Source organism: Cyanistes caeruleus, chromosome 4 (assembly GCF_971803275.1).
Source record: "Cyanistes caeruleus chromosome 4, bCyaCae1.hap1.1, whole genome shotgun sequence".
NCBI lineage: Eukaryota > Metazoa > Chordata > Aves > Passeriformes > Paridae > Cyanistes > Cyanistes caeruleus.
Window position 1 is genome coordinate 61253074 of NC_141704.1, and position 17976 is coordinate 61271049.

The 17976-nt window shown below is 46.4% G+C and overlaps 1 long non-coding RNA gene across 1 annotated transcript in view; it reads right to left on the bottom strand.

Moving 5' to 3' along the window:
- Positions 1-618: 618 nt before the first annotated feature.
- LOC147653691 (uncharacterized) overlaps positions 619-17976 on the bottom strand; it is a 40347-nt gene continuing 22989 nt past the window's right edge. Inside the window, exon 2 of the long non-coding RNA XR_015285724.1 lies at positions 619-3361. This is a non-coding gene — a long non-coding RNA (uncharacterized LOC147653691). The remainder of the gene's footprint in view (positions 3362-17976) is intronic.

The following is a 17976-nucleotide window of genomic DNA, read 5'->3' on the forward strand; positions in this document are numbered from 1 at the left end:
CAAATGTTAAATGCTGAGAGATCAGCCCTGGCAGGAGGATATGCTCCTTTTGCAAGGGCTGAAAGAAGGATGCTCCTGAACAACTCTCAGTGGAATCTCCCAGGGAGGTGACAGCAACCTGGCTTTGAGATACACTGGCAGAGTCCTGTGCCCACACACCCCTGGCAGGAAAAGGGGTGGTAAGGCTGGAGCCTAAGCAGGTGTGGTATGGCATGGTCGTAACCTGGTAGACTCACAGCATTCTACCTCTTTTGGCTACTGCAATTAATTAATTAATTGAGCAAGACTAGGGCTATGCACCATGTGCTTTTTCTCTTTTTTTTTTTTTTTTTTTTTAAGATTAACAGAGAATTGTCAGTGACATCCCTGACCTCTGCTGAATATCCATTTCCCTCATGTGAACAAACTACAAGGCCAAATCTATAAACAGAAAACATTATGTAACTTATTAAGACTGGAGTTGAGTACCATCAGGACCTGTTACAGTTAGGATGGATCCTAAGCTGATTTTTTTTTTTTTATTTCTACCACTAGAGGCCTGTAATGTGCTGCACATTTGGAAAAATCCACATTATGTCAGTGGCACAAGAGTACCACAAGTACAGATCTGCACCACAATTGTAAAGAAGTTTTTACATATTTAATTTCAGCTTCTGAAGACAACTTTCTGCCAGTGGCAGCACAAGTTAAATTAAGCAACTTTTCAGTATTTTAATAAGAGACAACACTTAATAAGCAAATAATTTCATATTTATGAACATGAGCAACTTTCCTCAGCTCTCTTTAAAACTCGTGAACTGATCTCTTGTGTAACATTGCTTAGATTGGGATTTACTGAATTTAATGACACTCAGCCAGCTGGTTTCAAGTTAGGAATAAATAGAAATTTAGGAATAAATATTCACATCTAGCATGTTTGTGCATTTGTTTTGATATTATAGCACATCTGATATCTTTACTGGTGTTGGTGGTCTGGAAAAAGTACCTCACCTGCACATGAAGGCTTAATGCTATTAGAGAAATACTTTTTTATTCTAAAGTAGTCATAAGAGAGGGATATTTCCAAAACAATAGTGCTGTTTATATCATGTTGGGGGAGGGTGTTGTTTTGGTTGTCTTTCGTGTTGATTTGGTCACCTAATCACTCCGCTTTGCTCCGATCAGCAAATTTTCTGCACATATAGAGAAAACTGTTCTGTGGATTTCAGAGTAACCCCTGACTGATCTGCCTGCAAGAGAATTTCTGCAGGTAAAAGCAAGCTGAGCACTCAGACTGGTGGTTTTCTACTCCTGACATCCTCCCAGTCCAGGTCTAATAGTTACTTTCTTACAAGCTGGCCATAGGTCCATGGGCAGAACCACTGACATTTCACAGTATTCATTTCAGAGCTGCTGCTTCATCCTGAAGAGTGCATTTCTTCACCACACACCTTTCAATGGAGATGTTTGCAGAGGAAGGCAAGAGATGGCAGCAGAAACTGCTTCCTGGGATGAGATTCATCTCACCTAAGTTTACCGACCTGAAAGTTAGATGTCTCCAGCAAACCCACAGACCCTGGAGACAAACCAGTGTTATTGGGAGGTGAGTCACTGTGCCTGTCAGCTCTACCATGAATCACCAGTTAGCAGTGCCTTGGTTTTGTACTGACAAAATAAAGAGTCCAGAAGAGCCCTGGCAATTAACTGAGACTTTATGCCTGAGTGTCATCGTTCAATTAAGGGGAAAGATCCCTTTTGCTGCCCCCAGTGCTGGGTTTTGATGGCAGTGCTGGAAATAAACAGCTGTGAAGCTCTCGGCTGAGGACTCTGTGAGGTAACTTCTCTGTGTGGGACATCAAGCAAGCAAAGTCAAGTGTAAAGAACTGGAGATGCTTTGATTTGCTGGTGCTGCCTTTGCCAGTGCTGTGAGTGCTAAGTGACTGCATAAAACATGAGGGAGTCAGACTTACCCAGAGCCCCGTGGCCAGTCCTCTGACAGACAGTGATGGCACAGGGCTGTGACATCCCCACAGGAGGGGCTGTGCTTTCCTGCCCTGCCATTTCCACACTGGGGCACTGCCACCGTCCTTCTCTGAGCCCAGAACTGGGAGTCACTGCAGAGACTGAGTACTGCAAGGCAGCGAAAAAGCAAGAGGAGGAGGCATTTTGGAGGTGGAAGTGCTTCCCTTGCCACCCAAGCCAAAGCCTGAAGGTGACTCATCCTCCTCTGCACTCGCTCTTGCACAGCTCCTTCATGCGCCGTTCTTCCCTTCCTTCCCCTTCTTCTGCCTCCCCACAGAGGTGATCCAAAAAGTCCTTCTTTCCCCTGAAACAGATCCTTTTTTTGCTTGGTCACTGTTTTTATGCATTGCTGCAGGCACTGCACAAGTCTTTAGGCATTTACTGCAGAACAGGGCAGCAAATCTGACACACTTGGTGGAATAAGCGTTCCAAGTCAGGGGCTCAGCAGATATAAACTGGTGTGGCTCCAGAGAAAATATGACCCTCAGTTCTCACTTTGTCTCTTGGGACCGCATGTACAAAATGCCCCTGGTGAAGACTTTGAAAGCAGACTGGTTTAAACCGGGCACAGATTTGCTGATTTTGAAAACTGTGCTGCTTCTAATTCACACCAGCATGGGAATGTTCGATAACAGCCTTATTGTGCGCTTCAGCGCCCAGCAAAACCCATCTTCCCACACACAGAAAGGAGGTGTCTGCTAAAATTAAACGTCATTCTCGCTAGCATTGTAACACGCTGAATTTTTGTGGTGGCATGTGGAAAGAGCTGATAAACAAATCCTCCAGGCTGAGGCTTCAAGCAGGAGAAGGCAGTAAAGCAGAATTATGCTGCCTCTCCCCAGCTGTAGGATTGGGGCTGTAACTCTCTGAAACAGAGACCATCTGAACCTCAGTGTCCCTGGCACACTCATCTTAACAAAGCAGAAGAGGACTCGGTGACCCTGGGAAGATGATCAGCTTCTCCCTCCAGGAAACTCTCAACATGGGAAGCCAGCATTCCCTTTCTGGGGTTGTTAAAGGATACACACACCTCTGGAGACATCAGGGAAGGCTTCCCTCCTTTCTTTCTCAAGGCTACATCAGTAAGCTGATGCAAACATTAAAAAAAAAACAACATGGGAAGTACAGAAGCACACATCTCATCCTAAAACAAGTCCTCCAGGCTGGCTGAGACTGCCCTTCAGGCAAATAGCTTGGCTTTGCACCCAGGAGACAGGCTCCCTCAGGTGGCCTGAGCAGGTGTGGTTAGTCTGATGTCAGGGGACACCAGCTGAGGCTCAGGTCAGACCTTTCTCCTGGGCCCATTTGTTTCACAAGACACCAGGGCCATACTGTTGCACTTGAAGCAGTCACTCAACTCCTGTAATTAATAAAAAACAAAAATGAACTTTCTGGCAACCAGAACACCTCAGTGTGCCTACATTGCAAATTGTTCTCCTCCCTCAAAAAACATGGGGAACTGTCAGAAAAAAGGGAGATGATAATAACCCAGCAACCAGGGTCAGGGATGAGATCCACCCAAATTTCATTTTCAGCACCAACTCTCCAATAAGCAGCTTGCTTTAGCCCTTCTGGAAAGACTTTACCTTCTCATGCAAAATGGATATTCACACCAATATCCTTTAGACAAGCTCAAACCACCACAGAAATATAAACAATATCACTTTCTCTGATCCTGCTACACCTTCCTTGGGAGGTAGGGTGTTCCTCCTGTCTCACTGGAGACTGCAAGCTTAAGCATTTGTGCTCTGGAAACTTCCCCTTATTCCTTAGTCTCTGTACAACACATCAAGAATTTAACACTGAGTTTATGAGTGGCTTATAAATTAGGATTTTAACACAGATGATGAAAACATCTGCACTCATAGAATCACAGAATCCCAGAATGGGTCAGGTTGGAAGGGATCACAGTGGCTCATCTGGTCCCAGCTCCCTGCTCCAGCAGGGCCATCCCAGAGCACAGGACACAGGATTCTGTCCAGATGGTTCTGGAGTATCTCCAGTGAGGAGACTCCCCACCCTCTCTGGACAATCTGTTCAGGGCTCAGTCACTGCCCAGCACAGAAGTTCTGCCTCATGTCCAGGTGGAACTTCCTGGGATCAGTCCCTGCCCGTTCCTCTGGTGCCATTGCTGGGCCCCCCAGAGCAGAGCCTGGGCCCTGCTCTGAGCCCTCCCGGCCCACAGGGACAGCTGACGTGTGGATTGGAGGGGACCTTAAAGACCATCCAGTTCTAACCCTCTGCCATGGGCAGGGACACCTTCCACTATCCCAGGTTGCTCAGAGCCCCATACAACTTGGCCTGGAACACTTCCAGGGATGGGACAGCCACAGCTGCTCTGGGCAACCTGTGCCAGGGCCTCAGCACCCTCACAGGGAAGAATTTCTTCCTCATATCCAATCTAACCCTGCTCTCTGTCAGTGTGAAGCCATTCCCCATGTCCTGTCACTCCAGGCCCTTGTCAAGAGTCTCTCTCCATCTTTCCTGTGGGTTCCCTTCAGGCACTGCAAGGCCACAATGAGGTCACCCCAAAGCCTTCTCTTCCCCAGGCTGAACAATCCCAATTGTTCCCTCAGCCTTTCCTCCCAGCAGAGCTGCTCCATCCCTCTGATGCCCTTGGTGTCCCTGCTGTGGCCTGGCTGCAGCAGCTCCCTGTCCTTCCTGTGCTGGGCCCAGGGCTGGATGCAGCCCTGCAGGGGGGGCTCAGCAGAGCCGGGCAGAGGGGCAGAATCCCCCTCCCGATGATCTGCTGGAGTCCATGCAGTAAAATATATGGACACTGGAAAAAATGCCAAGCTTCATTTCCCCCTCTCATTTCAGTATCTTAGCTTATGACTATAACTAAGGGACAATGCTTTTCAAGCTGATGGAAGTTCTGCTACTACCAGCATTCTGCTCAGCACACACCCTCAGAGGGGGTACAGCTATTGAACACATAAAAAACACATCTTCTGTCTTTTCTGGAAGGTCAAGCCTGCACAGGAAGTGACAGCACTCCCACCACAGTGGCACCCTTCCTGTTCCCATCCAGGAGCAGGGTGGGAAGCAGAGACTGAGTATCCTGCTCCCAGCCCACTCAGCAAAGTCACTGAGGCAAAAGGCTTGGATGCAGGGGAAGGTGGGGAGAAAGGAAAGTTCCTTCTGGCTTTCAAAACTAAACACCAGATTTAGAACCCATGAGCAGGTTATGCATTTGGTTTGAACCAGGTTCAAGGCAGGAAGGTGCTGGGTCAGCAGCCTCTGCAATGCTGTCAATGCCTTTCACTCCTGATTTGCAGTTCCTTAACATCTTGGCATATGGGGACTGCTCTGGCATCCACCTCACTTGAAATCTGCTGCCCAAAACCTCAGGGAACAGCCATGTCCTTTAGGACTCTCATTCCCTCTTTTTTTCCTATTCACAAAGACAATGACTGCAAGAATAGAATGAAATAGAACAGAACAGAGTAGAATAGAACAAAATATTTCAATTGGAAGGGACCCACAGTAATCATCCAGTCCAACAGCCAGAGAACTTCAGGGCTGACCAAGGGTTAAGGGCATTGTTCAAATGCTTCTCCAGCAGTGATGGACTTGGGGCATTGATCACCCCTCCAGGAAGCCTGGTCCAGTGTCTCACTACTCTTTTGGTAAAGAAATAACTCCCAATGTCCAGACTAAAAGTCACACAGGGCAGGGGAATATGCTGCATTTTCTGCTGCTGCAAAGACAGAGAACTGGGAAAAGGAAGGATAAATGTCCCCAGAAACCTTTCTCTGAAAAACAGACTTGGATATTTAAGCTACAGCTGCTGCTGTTCCATCATTCATGTTGATACTTGTTGTTGTGATGAACTATTAAATTCAGGTAAGGAAACTCTCAAATAAAGGCTGAAGACAAATTTCTCATCTTTCTTTTTTTCCTATGTGTACACTTGAGGGGAAGATGGCATAGAAATAAATGCTTTCTTTCCTTTCAACCCTTTTACCAATCTGGGATTTCTGCCCCTCGGCTAAGTTGACTTAGTTTTTTTTCTATAATAAATTTGATTTAGCTGAAGCTGCTCTGGTGAGCTAGGCATGAGGATCTAGAAATGAATGACTGGTTGTTACTGTGAAAGCTGTTATTACTGCAGTATCTGACCCTGATTGTGCTGGCCCTCAATTTCTTATAAGAAATGACAGTAAATGACATCCACTCCTCATGGATTTCTGTCAGTGTCTGGGAAGAGACCTGGTGCACTTACAAACTAAAATTAAGTCTGTCCCTCCCCCAAAATAATAAACCCCCCAAAACACTGGACACCAAGACCTTCTGGGTCTTCCATAAATTTGTAGAGGATGTGTGTATGCTGAGAGGGAATCCTGTCTGTTGTTGACACCTCAAATGCACAGGAAACATTTCTTTTGTGGATATGAACCCTTCTCTTGCAATTCTCCATGCATAAGAGGTGGCAGGATTTCCTCGAAAAAGAAATTAAAGTCCTTGCATGCCCCCACACTGATCTATCCTTCAGGATTCCCATAAGGACTTGGAGCAGCTTACTTGTCATTTGTTAATCAAACTCAAGGGGATTTTTAATGTGAAAAAAGTCCTTTGAATGAGGCAGTCAAGTGCATCCAGTGAGGGTTGCTCTAAGATGCAGATTGGCAGTCAGTACAGTTGATATTTGGTTCCAGAACTTTGACCCAAAGACTGACAACTTTTATTTAGCACTTTTTGGAATTCTATGAAAAAGAGAGTGGAGAAAGTGGGGAGTGGAAAATTGCTCTTTTAAAATCTTGCACATGCTGCCACAGCGCTCAGAGCAAGAGACTCACCAGTATTTATGACTCCAGGGCCAGGACTGCTAATTGAATTCATTGAGGCTGTGCTAGTTTGCACCGTCAGAGAACATGTCTCCAAAACATTGAATTTTTGAAAAACATAAATTCATTTTCCCCATGCTTCCAGTGTTCTAGTGAGAGACAAACTGCCTCCCCCTCAGGAGTCATAGGGTAGTGGGGTATATAAAATAAGAGTTATTTGACTCTGTCTGTATAATTAAGGGCAGGGAATGAGGTGAGAATATAGATGGAGTGTGTTTGTCACCCTTGGTTCCTTCCAGCCCAAACCTGCTGACAGTATTTCCATGATCTCCAAATCTCCCCTGCTGCATCCCACTAATCCCACCCCTGCCAAGGCACCTTTTCCTCCAAATGGAGCACTTTGGGACCCTGCTGTGGTTTCTGCACCAGAGCAGAAGTCACGCACCTGTTCTGCTGTAGCAAGCAGGGATTCTCTTTGCTGTGCATCTCTCCCAACCCATCAACTCTGACAGTTTGTCCCTAGAGAGGGACCACCTCCTGCCCTGCTTCGGACATAGAACTTTCTGGTCATCCCACTTCCACAGGGGCTTGCTGGCTGCCCATCCCTCCAACTGCTCTGCATCAAACCCAGTAAATGCCATGCACGGAGCCCTGTAAGCCAGGTGAACTCTAGTTCACCCTGCTACTGCTATCTGCTTACACCTCAGCTGCCTCCTCCACATCATGGCTGCTGACCTGATAATTTAAACCTGGTCTCCCTTAACATGATTATATCATTCCTAGAAACTGCAGTTGGCTTTGTAATGGAGCAGGTCCTCTGTGTAGGTCCAAGGGCACTTTCTAGAATGCTGTGGTGATCCTCACGAATGCCCGTGTACTCCAGGTGTCATCTGAGGCATCACCAGATGTCACCTGCCTTGGATGCAAAGTGCTCTGCACTCCATGGGTTTTCTGAGTTCCCATACCAATAAACCAGCTGCTCATTCCTCTTGCTGGCTGTTGTTCATGAGAAGCATGACAACTGCAAGCCACAATTATAAGCAATTATAAGCTCTTGTCCTTATGTGATTCCTATTAAAAGAGCATGCGAGAACTTCTGGTGGGAGGTGTCCCTGCTCAGGACATGGCAGCAGGGTTGGGACAAAATTATATTTAAGGTCCCTTCCATTCCATGAGCTTTGTGATCTTTGGGGTAAAACCTTATGGGCACAGGAAAGAGCTGTCTCCTCCTATGCAGAAACTGAGGTGCAGGACACCTTCCCCTTTTCAAGGGGAGATGGAAGTTTCTGGAGCCAGAGATATGTAACTGACAAGGGATTTTCCACCCCTCAGTCCCTGGAATGAGCTCTGCTGAGAGAGGCCAACTCAAACTGCTGCCTGAAAGCTGCAGAAACAAACTGGCCAAGCTGGCAGTTGCTGAACCATCAGTAGTCACACTCCCAGAATGACCATCAGCTGCCACTTTGACAGGAATCCAGCATTGTTTGGTGGTGTTTACCTTAGGTGCCAGATATTTCTCTGCATCAGGGAGAGCAATTTAAGCTTTCAGAACTGTGTCTGTATGTTTATTGCTTTTTTTTTTTTTTTTTTTTTTTTTTTTTTTTTTCATTTAAGAATTATTCCTGTCACAGCTCACTCTTACTCAATTAGCATTGGAAAGGTCATCTCACAGACACTTTGGTAGATGAAGTACAGGAAGTCTTACACCATTTCCTTCCCTTCCTTGCTTCAGAAGGGAAAGTCTAAACATTTCTATGCTTACGCCTGCCTCTGATCCTGTGCAGGGCCAGGAGTTGGACTTGATGATCCTTGTGGGTCTCTTCTAACTAAGGATATTCTGACATTCTGTGAGATGACATTATATTAACTATGACTGTTCAATTCTACCTTTATCTGTAGCCAGCAGAGAAACCTTCCAAAACAGTGCTTCTGCTCGTTTTTGATGGCTATGAAATATGTTTGAAAAAGAGTGGAAACCATTGAATTAGCTAGGAATGCTGGCCCTCAGGAATTGTGCTCCTGGACATATCGAATTTAGTAATGTGTATTTAATAGTATGTTGTTAAGATGATGTCGAGTTGGTTTCACCCTCATAAATCACAGATCTCACTGCATGACCCAGCTGGATTGTTCCAATTTTGTTTCAATAATATTTCATGGACTAGCCCAAGTTAACAGGCTAATTTTTATGCAGTTCATGCCTACAAGTACAGCTTTGCCTGATATTTCTATGTCTCATTCAGCAGCTTCCAGATTCTTTTCAAGATGGCAAAAGTGAGGTAACTATAATCCATTTTTATCTGTTTCTGCTAACAATAAAAATCATCACAGATTTGCTGTCTATAGAGAAACTGACCATCCTTTCTAGAACAAAGATGCTGTAGAAGTGTTCTACCTCATTATTCAAGGATTTAGTCCAGCATTAAAAACTAACTTCTAGCTGGAAAAACTCACTCAATATCCAGCCTAAACTTGCTGTCACTGTGAAGCCATTCCCCTTGTCCTGTCACTCCAGGCTCTTGTCAATAGTCTCTCCATCTTTCCTACAGGCTCCCTTCAGGTGCTTGGAAGGCTGCAAGTTGTGTGGAGGTTGAGGGCTACAAAAGGACAGCGGGAGAGGACCAGACATGCAATTTTGCAGGCACAGCCTCAAGCCACTGGTTTCCACACCATGACATGATAGCTAATGAATGCAACAGTCCTCCAGGGTCCTGGCTCTGGAAAACTGGAGCTGACCCTCACTGTTTGGTCCAGCATGCCACGGCTCACACAGCCTCTCCATTTTTCACTCCCCCCTTCCCCTAGAAATCGGGGTTTCCTAATGGCCTGAGCAACACATTGCACAGTTTCTGGCCTTTGTTCCCCCTGTTAATCTGGTGGTTCTCATAGTCTCTGCTAGTGCCTGTCCTCTGCCCTATGGATAAACTCAATGCAGATTTCAAGAATTGCTCATGCAGTACAAGCTATTCCAGCAGATTCTAACGCAAAAGAGGAACCACTGAGAACCGCAGGAAGCCGGTGGGAGGTGGTGCTTGAAGAAAGCCGTGGACCAGAGCAGCAGACCCAGGAAGGAGAAAGCTGCAGACAGCCCAGAGAGCAGAGCCAGAGGCAATCTGTGTGTGGCAGTATCTGCATCTCCATAGGAGCCGTGTGATGGGGTCAGTGGCTGACATCTGAGACACAGCAGAGCAGTGCTTGGAAGTGCAGGCTCTCTCTCCTCTGTACTGGCTTTCCTTCACCACCTCATTTCATGATCATGGTTACATCCAGAAGCTACCAGCAACATCTTCTCCCAAAACCACCATTTTTGCACCTGTTTCCACAAGCACACCCCTGGATTTCAGCAAGACTGCTGAAAGGAGAGAGAAAACCACTGGAAATGGTTGTCCTTGGTGGTCTGGGGGTGCAGCTTATACTGTGTGTAAGTACAGCCAGCTTGTACTCCCAGAAATCCACAGTTGCCCGGGGGATAAACCTCCTCTCAGTGTCTGCTGAGCTGGTGCTCACCTGTTGGAGTCTGGAATACAGAGTGTGTGCCCTTGTTTCTGATACTTAGTTATAAGATCCAGAAAAACACTGAATTTCATATAATATGAAATTCATGAGCATGTTTTCATGGTGAAACATGAAAACAAATGTTAAAGTTAGATAGAAAAAGCTAAAAGTGCAAGTGTGTAGATTAGAAAGTATTTTAAATCACTGGGTGAAAAATTTAGTTTAGAGAACAGGAGACAAGATGGAGGATTTAGGGTGTTGTCTCTTGTCCCTTCTTCTTTCTTCTTCATGTTCCTCTCCTAGAGGTTATTGGGTAATAGTAAGTGATTGGGTAGAAAATGCCACAGTGCATCACAGAGGTGATGGGTCATTGGGTCTTTAAGAAAAATAATATATGTGTCTATTGTTGATTGGGTAAAAATAGGTATAAAGATAAAAGAACTGCGTAGTTCGGGGCCATTTTGTGCATCAGACACAAAGTGAGCCACAAGGCCTTGTTTGTACCATCAGAAGAAAGAAATGTACCAGATTGCAAAGATTAACCTTGTGTAGCCAGCCTGGAGAGACCTGTTAAGTTTTGTGATGACCTTTTAATAAACATGAGAAACAAGATTCTAACGAGCTCGGGAGTTTTCTTTGAATCATAAGAACTGAGATAAGCAGGGCTCCCCACAAGGGAGGATCCCAAAAGAATTCAGTCCAAAGGAGGCTGAAAAATACAAGAATAAAAGAAAAATACAGAAGAGATGCAGCAGAAACAGAGAAACAGAAAAAGGATTTTTTTAGAGAAAAGTTACACTCACCTATAGCTCAGGATCAGATGGAGGTGTGAGGGTGGTGACACATGCTTGGAGGCACTTCCAGTCACACACATCCAAAAGAAAATCCACAGAGGAGCCACCTGAAGCAGAGCAGTCACTGCAAATGCCACTTCCCTGCCCTCACGGAGCATGTTCAAAGCATGGGGGTTTCCACAGGTCAGGTATACAGCAGCAAAAACAAGGCAAAGATAATCTGCTGGGTATTAGTGGAAGGGCATGGGTAATAAAAGGTCAGATAGTTCAGGAGAAGTGCCTTTGATGTTTCAGATCTGCCTGACATCTGAGAAGTCCAGTGCCTTCCAGGGATGGCAGCAGGAGCTACTTTTTTTCTCAGGCTCTTTTCTCCGTGCCTGTGGCAAGTAAAGCAAGGACATATTCAGCACTGCCTGGCTTGGAAATGCTGGTTTTTTTGAGATGAGGGAACTCATCAACAGGATTAGTGCTATGGAGACATCTTTTAAACAGAAAAGGCCCAAAGTTCATTTCCATTTCTGTTCCCACGTTGCTCAACCACTATGTCTCCATCCTTAGGGGGACAGATGCTAGGGCTGGCATCTAAGAACACCAAAACAGGGCTTCTACTGCCCTGTCTCCCTAGTTCTTCTTCCATCCCACAGCAACTACCACATCCCCAGCCTTGCTAAAGAGGTGAAATGCCTGAGGGATTTTGCTGGAGGCTGCATGTGGCTTCAAACAAGAAGAGTGAAGGTTTAGATTGGATATCAGGAGGACATTGTTCCCTGTGAGGGTGGTGAGGCCCTGGCACAGGTTGCCCAGAGCAGCTGTGGCTGCCCCAACCCTGGAAGTGTTCAAGGCCAGCTTGGATGGGGCTCTGAGCAACCTGGGATAGTGGAAGGTGTCGCTGCCTATGGCAGAGGGCTGGAATGAGATGATCTTCAAGGTCCCATCCAACCCAGGCCATTCTAGTATTCCCTGATGATTCTCTGTGGATCAAAAATGAGAAACAAAGGATGCCAGCCAGCTCAGGAGATGTGTCCTTCAGATGGGAGGCCAGGAGCAAAACCTTTCCAGTCCTGCTTTTTAGACCTGTAGCACAGTTTTACTGTTGCTAAGCAAGTCAGAACTCTAGCATCAAGAAGTCAGGGCCACAGCTAAGCCAGCAGCCTGAAACCTGACCTGGATTTATTCTGTGAGCATGTTTTCCTATGCTCAGGGTATGACTGTGCTTGGATGTGGGGATGGCACAAGGAGCACAGATCTGATTGCACAGTTAATCCTTCATTACTAAGGTACTTGCTGGCTTCTCAGCTGGTAGGAGGGAGGGAGACACATAGATGAAGCCCTGACATTTTGTCTGCACAGAACTAGAGAACTGTACTTCCCCAGATAGAAAATGCTGCTGGACACTGCCAAAAAAGGGCTTTGCTGTGCTCAGGTTTCTCTGATTTAGATCTGTTCAGGGATAGATGGAGCTGCTGCTATAAAATACGTCCTACCCACTATGGATGCTAGCTTTGGAGCAGGCTGCAGGGAGCTGCAGAAACTGCAGGCCCATGGCCTCTCAGTCCTGCCTGAGAAGCTAGCCTGGGAATTTCAAAGGAGGATTTCAAAACAATCCTCAGAGACAGAAAACAACTGCCAGGTGCTGTTTGTCTGTCCTCTTGTTTTCCCTTGCAGGAGAGAGTCAGGGGGGTAGTGTGCCCCTGACCAATGATGGTGATGTAGCACTTTGCTAACCAATAAGAGTTTCTTTTCTGTACTTTCCACGTACCAGTCTATAAAACAGGCCTGAAGTAATAAACCAGAGAATTCTCCTGTTGTGACTCCCTTGAGAGTTTATGCCATTCTTTATAGCCGTTTCCAATCGGAACGACAACCCATAGAGCTCTTGGTAACATTTTCCTCATGGTTCCCAAGCTCCTCTGTCTACACAGAGACCAAAAGAATTGTCCCAGTGTCTTTGCAACACAAATGCATCCTCACCCCAGCCAGCTGCATCAATCTTTTTTTTTCTCTTTGCTGTTGTAAAGCAAATCCTTTTTGAGGACCTACACTTTGAGCTCCACTGCCTTCCTGCAGGCAGAGCTCTCCAGGGCTGGGACTGCATCGTGGCTCAGCTCAGCTCGGGTCATTCCATGCGCAGCACCAGCATCTGCAAAGTCATCCAGACTTGGCTGCAGTGTGCCGTGCTGAGCTGGAGCACAGCTCCGCAGGCACTGCGCACTTCTTCCAGCAGGAACAGGCACCAGGAGCACGGGCAGCCTCACTGTGACCTTACAAAATCTGGCAAAGAAGAGAGAAGGAGAGGAGCCCAGGCTCTCTCTGAGTCACAGCATCCATTTTAAATTCCTCACTCGCTCTGCCCCCTCTTCCTCCTTGTCTCTGGTGGAGGACAGGAGAGGTTACTGAATCACCTGGTCACATCCAGCTGTTGTCATGCCCCTGATGACTGCAGTTTAATTATAGGAAATGGACTTGGCTCAGCTCCAGAAGCCAAAGAGTCAGGTCTGGTATCAAGTCATTTCTTTTCAGCACAACTCAGGAACACTAAGACTCTGAAAATCCAAACAGCTCTAGGTTGCTCAGACTATTGGACCAGTTCTTTAGAGATGGCTGTTCTTGGTTTTTAAGAAACAACTTCAGTTCTAGGATATTTCAGGTAGGAACTTCTGAGCAGAGCCACTCACTATACAATAATGAGCACACAATCCTGAAAAATGAGCTGCAGTGATGTTTTATACAACCAAAAAGGAAGGGAGAAGAAGAAAACACCAATTGTGCCTGGATGCACCCACAGTGTCACTGGTAATTACACCAAGCCTGTATATTTCTTTTAAAAAGCAAAAGAAAATGGGTTCTTTAATCCTACACCTCTTCTAATTCAAATCATGCTGAAAGTAATGTCTGACTAGCAAAGCCATTTCACACACCTGTAACCCACACCTCTTGTGCCTATGATGCTCTCATGCTTACATAAGAGAGAGGGATGAAAATCTCTGAAGTGAAAGGTGCAAGAGATTACTTCCCCCCCCTTATTCCAACACAGAGAAATCTATTCCACTCAAGGAATGCTGCTCTTACAGGCACTGGTCAGGTCAGGGCTGGTTCCTTGCTCTGAGAAGGAGACAGAAGGCTCCACATGAGTGAGCTGCACACTCCCCACAGCTGGCAAAGGAACAAGGAGCTCAGGGGGTCCATGATAGCATTTGACAAAAAAGCTGGAGAAAGCCACCCCTGCTGTGAGCACAGACACCATTCCTGCTGCACGAAGTGGAACACCAGGGCAAGCTTTGTAGGGACACGAGAATTAGCTGGGACAGATAAAAATGGCAGTAACAGAAAATGAAATACAAGGCATTCCTTGCAAATTTAATTCTCCTTTTAGTGATTCATGTCCTTTTCATTTGCCAGGCTGGCACAATTACCAAGGTCAATGCAAATGTGCTGTCAGCTGCAGGAAATTGGTGGGAAACTGAGCATTTCTGAATGTCCTGAGGATTTCTGATGGCCTCTGCAAAATTGCACCGGGCTTCATTCTCTTGTCACAAGTCCCACTTGTACAGCTAAAACAATTTTTTTTTCAGTCAGGGAAGAGAAGACATCTCTATTAATCTTACCTGCCTCAACTCCCAACCAACAGAAGCTCTCCCATACCATGGTAAGACAGAGGGTTTTCTGGAATTTTAGAAGGGATAAGAACTGGTTCTTATCACTTCACTGGTTCTCCTCTCCTAAAAGCACTCCGTTTCTTCCCTACAGTCTAACTCTCACCCTAAATGGCAGAGCTGGTCCAGCCAGAGATGTACCCATTCTCCATCCACAATGTGCCAAAAGCTGTGCAGGCAGCTGTGGAACAAAAAAAAAAAAAAAGATTCCAGAAGAGAACACTGGTAAAATGTCACTTCTGAGACCAGTCAGTTCTGTGAAATGTAAGAACATTGCTATTGCATCGTCTGCCAGCACCATGGCACTGCAGAAATCCTCCTCTCTGTAGAGAATGGGTGGGCTCCACCATCTGTCTCCCAAGCACTGCAGAGAGCACAACAACTCCCTCTGCACATGCTCTGGCACGCAGCAGCAGCGAGTGGTGTCCCCAGCTCTGTCTTCGAGTGGGCAGATGTGAGCAAATAGGATTTATCAATTCATCATTGTGTTGCTTTTAGCTTTGCTTTGGTAAAACTGCACTGAATCCCACTGAGCTAAGATGGAATAATACCTCAGAGAACCTGCTGCTCCTTCCCCCACCCATCCATGCCCCACCTCAACCACAGCTTTCACCACACAGACAGGTGGGTTTGGGAAGCAAACTCTTTCAAAAATGAAGCACTAGCAGAGCAGACAGCTCTGAGGAAAGCTTCTTTCTCAGCAAAGCCATCTCTGAAATGAACTGGGGAGCCAGAGCATCAAAGACCAGTGATAACACTCAGCACCTAGAGAATGATTTTTATTCCCAGAACTCATTTCATCTTCTAGCAGAGGGCAGGAAGTGTCACTTATAGTTATTGAATGGGGTAAGGATAGCAAACAACAGTATCCATATTCCCCATCTCCCAGACTGGCTGTTCCATTGCCTTAGCTTCCAGCATTCAGCCAGGTCAAAGGAGATGAGACTTGGCCACCAGGTCATCTTCTCTCCATCGCACCCACCCCGATATAATGTGAGTGGAGGATGTCAAAGATGTCACATCCACCAAAGCTGCTGACTTTTCTCTTAGCAACCTTGTCAGTTGCCAGGAAACAACACCTTGCTGTTACTACGGTGACACAGGGGACCAAAGCCATACACCACCCACCTGCCAGGGAAGAGTAGAAATGCTCACTCTGGCTCTCCCATCAATTCACAGGTGAGGAAAGCCTCCACTCAAACCACAGAAATTCCAGCAGTGTAAATCAGGAGCAGGGCTCCTGCCACCTTTGGTCTAGAAAGGGCTTTGGCCACCTGTCCTGGTCACCAACAGGTTTGGTATTGCACTGCTTCCTGCCAGCACCCAGAGGGTGTAGCTGGGGAGTGACATGAATCCTTAAGGGGAGGTCCCAAAGGTGGCAGAGATGCATCAAGTGATCCAGAAGCACCATCCCCAAAAGCCACCACACAGAAAAGGGAAGAAAAGCCCCAGACTTTGTCACACTGGATAACACCACCGCCTTTTATACAAGGAGCAAGAATAGGGAGAGGACAAGGCTTTTCTTTTTCCTTTTTCGCTGTTTACTCAGCACACTGCAGATCTCACACAGTGCCACATAAAGCAGCAGGCCTGTGTAAGTACCAACTCCTTTGGAGGGATCCAGTCAGGCTATGGAAGATGGTGAGGGCTACAGTGAAGGGCCTGGGGGGGAAGACACAAAAGGAGTGGCTGATGTCACTTGGTCTGTTCAGCTGGAGAAGAGCAGATGGAGGCCAGAGTTCACAGCAGTTCTGCAGCTTCCTCACATGGAGAAGGGACAGGCCCTGATCTCTGCTGTGTGACCAGGGACAGGATCCAGAGAATGGCAGGAGCTGTGTCAGGGGAGGGTTAGGATGGAGTTTACAAAATTTTCTTCCCCCAGAGGGTGCTGGGGCACTGAACAGGCTCCCGAGGGAATGGTCACAGCCCCAAGGCTGCCAGAGCTCCGGGAGTGTTTGGACAACACTCTCAAGGATGCACAGGGTGGGATTGTTGGGGTGTCCTGGGCAGGGCCAGGAGCTGGACACAATGACCCTGGTGGGTCCCTTGAACTCAGTGGATTCTATCACTGCAAGAACCAAGACCCCACAGAAGCAGAGACAAACACACAGCCTGCTGCAGGATCACATGGGGGATTGTCTGCCCAGCCCAGGAACTGCAGTTTTCCACTGTGCCACCACCTCAGCACAGAAAATGGACAGGATTCCAGCCCCTTAAAAGAATGGGAAAGAGGTTTCCTGCACCTCCCCCAGTCTGTTCCTGACCACTGACACTGCAAACCTAGGGCCTTATACAGAACAGGTACAAGATTCCAGTTCTGACCTTGCCAGTGTGTTAATTCTGGCTTTTCCTGCCTCAGGAGACACCAAGGGTCAGCCCAGATGGAGGCTTATGGAAGAACAAACAACCTGTGTCAGCTAAATGGGAACCTTGACACCAACACAGACTTCTGTCCCCTCTTAATAGAAGCTGGGTTTCCTTTCCTTGCTACAGAGAAAAAAAAAAGGCCTTAGATTTTTATCTCCTGGCCTAAAATTGGTTGAGTGTACCTCACACTCCAAAGACAAAGTAGGTGGAATTGAAGATGGATGGGAAGACTGACATATTCCCTCTCCCCCATCCCCAGCCTGTGTGGAGGTAAGCCAAGAGGAGCAGGGTGTTCCAGCTGAAGGGATGGTGCAAAGTCCTTCCCTCCTGCAGAGGGAACAGTAGGGAATATTCTGCTCTCACTCCACACAAAACAGCACATCCCACCCAGCTGGTGAGGGCAGAAGATACCAATGTCTTTCAGAGCTGCCACTTTCTCACATGTCATAGCCAAGAGGATTAGTTCAGTAAGGGCAGATACTAAATTCTGATCATCCTGTTCCAAGGGTACAGATTACTGCAATATGAACCATGGGAATGAGGGAGAAAAAGAAAAAAGAAAAAAAAAATCTTGAAAGCCAGCTGACAACAAATCAAGCCAAAACATTTTACTCAAAATGGGTAATGATAGGAAAAAAAAAGAAATTATCACTCTTTTTTTACTAGTTCAGAAGCTGATTAGAAATGTTTTGCTCCAAACTCTTAACAGAAAATATAGGCAAGAGATTTTCTGGAGTATGTAGGCACAAAGGAGCCATTTGATCTCTTGGTGCCATTCCCTTGTGTTCCACACACTCTAATTTCATCCATTCACTTCTTCATTACAAGTTATAAGAGATATTGAGTTAAAGCTTCTACTTTCTGAAAGCCATCCAGTTT